The sequence below is a fragment of the Lathyrus oleraceus genome, chromosome 6 (assembly GCF_024323335.1).
Source record: "Lathyrus oleraceus cultivar Zhongwan6 chromosome 6, CAAS_Psat_ZW6_1.0, whole genome shotgun sequence".
Lineage (NCBI taxonomy): Eukaryota > Viridiplantae > Streptophyta > Magnoliopsida > Fabales > Fabaceae > Lathyrus > Lathyrus oleraceus.
In genome coordinates this window covers 427,361,560-427,365,023 of record NC_066584.1, presented here as the reverse complement: position 1 = coordinate 427,365,023, position 3,464 = coordinate 427,361,560, and the positions used below count along the sequence as shown (strand labels likewise).

Genomic DNA, 3,464 nt, shown 5'->3' with positions numbered 1-3,464 from the left:
GTTTATATGGCGGGGGTGGTACATAAGTTTTATCTTTAGGTTCTTCTCCTTTTTCTTGACCTTCCTGGTTTTCAGGTTCCTCTGGTCCCTTTACTTCGTCTGTGGGTTCGGTATATTCCTTAGAAGTTTTGGGTTCACTCAATCTTGGGTTTGGTGGCTCATCATAAGCGTCCTCACTTCGTAGGGTAATGGCATTGGCTTGCCCTCTCGGATTCTGTTGAGGTTGTCCAGGGAACTGTCCTCCAGGTGTAGTCTAGGGGGCTTGGTTTAAAGCTACCTGAGAGATCTGGGTTTCAAGCATCTTGGTATGAGTAACTATTTGGTCAACCTTGGTTCCTAACTGGGTAATCAGTTCATTAACGTGAATGTTCTGGTTCATGAACTCTTTGTTTTGTTGGGTTTGAGCAATGATAAAATTTTCCATAATTTTCTCAAGGCTCGGCTTTGGTGGTACGGGTTGCATAGGTTGATTTGGTCTTGGGGCTTGGTAACCTGTTTGTCTCGGAGGTGCATTATTTTGGATAGGGTTATTGTTCTTATAGGAGAAGTTCGGGTGATTCCTCTATCTAGGGTTATAGGTATTTGAATATGGGTTCCCTTGGGTGTAGTTCACTTGCTCATAGTGGGTTTTGTTTAATAGACTGCATTCTGCAGATTGGTGTCCTTTGGTTCCACGTATCTCACAATCCGACGAAACTGCTGCTGCAGTTTTCGGTTTTATGCATATATGCTCCACCATGAGGGCTAATGCGTCCATTTTAGCTTGCATCATGTCTATAGAGCTTAATTCATGTATTCCTCCTTGGGCTTCCTTCTTCTCAACTGTCGCTCGTTCGACTCCCCATGATTGATGGTTTTGAGCCATATCTTCAATTAGGGCACTAGCTTCAGGATAAGGTTTGTTCATCAGTGCACCGCCTACGGCAGCGTCGATGGTCATCTTAGTGTTATAGTGAAGTCCATTATAGAAGGTCTGAATGATTAACCAATTTTCTAAACCATGATGTGGGCATGCTCTTAACAGCTCTTTATATCTCTCCCAAGCTTCGAACATCGATTCTCCTTGGTTCTGGGTAAATCTGGTTATGTGGTTTTGAAGAACGGCGGTCTTACTTGGGGGAAAGTATCTAGCAAGGAATACTCTTCTAAGGTTATCCCAAGTCGTAATAGAATTGGGTGGAAGGGAATCTAACCATGATAAGGCTTTATCTCTGAGGGAAAAAGGGAATAATCTTAAACGGATTGCCTCAGGAGAAGCTCCATTGGTTTTAAAAGTGTCTGCTAATTGGAGAAAGATTTTTAAATGTTGGTTTGGGTTCTCAGTAGCGAGACCTGCGAATTGTCTTTGTTGCATTAATTGCAACAGGGAGGGTTTAAGTTCGAAATTATTAGCTGGGATAGTTGGGTTTACTATACTAGAACTAGGTTCTTCGTTGGATGGTTGGGCGAAATCCTTAAGATGTCTTTGGTATTGATCTTCGACCATAGCTCTCCTAATTCTATGGAAGAATAAACGTGCGCGAGCGTAACGTTCAGGTTCCGCCAGAGGGTATACTAAGCTTTCGGTGCTGCGAGTTCTTCACATTGACCGGTGGGTAATAACCTAAGTCTAAACGATATAACAACAGGGTACGAAATTTGACGAAATTGGTCCCCGGCAACGGCGCCAAAAACTTGATGCGTGCTTTTCGCAAGTATACGAACGCGTCAGAGTAATATAAAAGATTGTCGAATACACAGAGACCAAGTGTCAATCTATCGTTATCTATTGTTATGGTGTTTATCTAAGGTAATCAAAATAGGGGTTTTTAGATTGTACAATGAAAAATAAAGTGTTAAATAAAATTCAATTAATAAAGACAGGCTCGAATGTAATTCACATAATCAATTAATAATCCAAGTACTTGCTAATAGAATTACTTATGGGCAGTGTTTCCTACTTTGAAAATAACCAATTTAACGGGAACTGTCGCTTTCGCATATTCAGAACCGAGTTGTACTCCATAATCAAACCCTTTTATTGTCACTTATAAAAAGACGCGCATTGCGTTAGAGTAGTAAACTTATTTTTAAGAAATATAGTATCTTGACTAAGTTGAAAAGTATTTCTACCTGGATTTCTTAACCAAAAGAGGTTCTCACGAACCAGACTCTAAACTTATAAACGCGTCCGAAAATAGTTTTAAAATCACTTTTCTTCTTAAGTTAAAAACTCCTAATGAACTAAACAAAGCGCTTTCGCTGTTTTTGAAATAGTTAAAAACAATTAAGTTTAAAAGGACGTTGGACGGCTTTCGATCTTACCCAACGGAAATTAAGTGCGGGAAAACTCAAGTTGAAAGTCAAAATAGCCCTTAAGTGTTTCTACGAACAATTGTACGGATTATCGGTTCAATTACGATCCTTACATTCTAACCCTTATAGGTTTAGCTAGACATGGTAAAGTAAAGGTGCATTTTAATTTAAATAAAAGTAGTGCGAGTGCGGAAAGTAAATGAAAGTAGTGTGAGTGCGAGAAATAAATAAAAGTAGTGCGAGTGCGAGAAATAAATAAAGTAGTGAGAGTGCGAGAAATAAATAAAGTAGTGCGAGTGCGAGAAATAAATAAAAATAGTGCGAGTGCGAGAAATAAATAAAGTAAAGACAGTGCGAGAAAGTAAAGTAGATAAAGGTTAAGCAATAAAAACCTGCTCCAATTAGAGGGTTGAATAAAATGCGAAACGGAAATGAAAATGGCGGCAGGATTAACTTCCTTCCAAAGTGCTCCAAACTCGATTACAAACTCGATCACACAATTGTGGCAACACCCCAATGCGAAGCGATTACCACTTTTAAAATACTGAATATATGCCTAATTGAAACTAAGTTTGCTCTAAGTTTGGATGCTGAAACAAATGAAATCGAGTCTATATTTATAGGCAAGGAAAATAATGGAAATGACAAGGATGTCCTTCAATTTGAAATTGGGAGGGAAAAACTTTCTTCTTGTGGCGCCCGCCACAAGGGTAAATTATGGCGCCGAAGTGGAGGTAGTGGGAGACGTGGCAGTTGAGGGAAGTTGAGCTATGACACGTCATGGCTGGACCCATGGCGCCAGCCACAGTGGGAGCCACAAGTGCAAAATGCTGAATTTTAGTCTTTTTAGCTCATTTTCACTCCTTTTCTCGATCGGGGCTCCGATTAGACTGAAAACCTGAAAACAAAGAAAAACATAGTAATAACATAACAAAATAATAACAAAACAACTAAAATGCATGCGAAATCAGAGTCGAAAATACGGTGAAATTCAGTGTCATCATCTATCACTACTTAATGTTATATATATATATATATATATATATATATATATATATATATATATATATATATATATATATATATATATATATATATATATATATATATATATATATATATATATATATATATATATATATATATATATATATATATATATATATATA

General features: G+C 37.8%; 1 non-coding gene across 1 annotated transcript; it reads left to right on the top strand.

Annotated features, from left to right (window-relative positions):
- Positions 1–995: 995 nt before the first annotated feature.
- LOC127099202 (small nucleolar RNA R71) lies at positions 996–1,102 on the top strand. The gene has a single exon (XR_007793738.1). It is a non-coding gene; the product is annotated as a small nucleolar RNA R71 (small nucleolar RNA).
- The last annotated feature ends 2,362 nt before the right edge of the window (positions 1,103–3,464 follow it).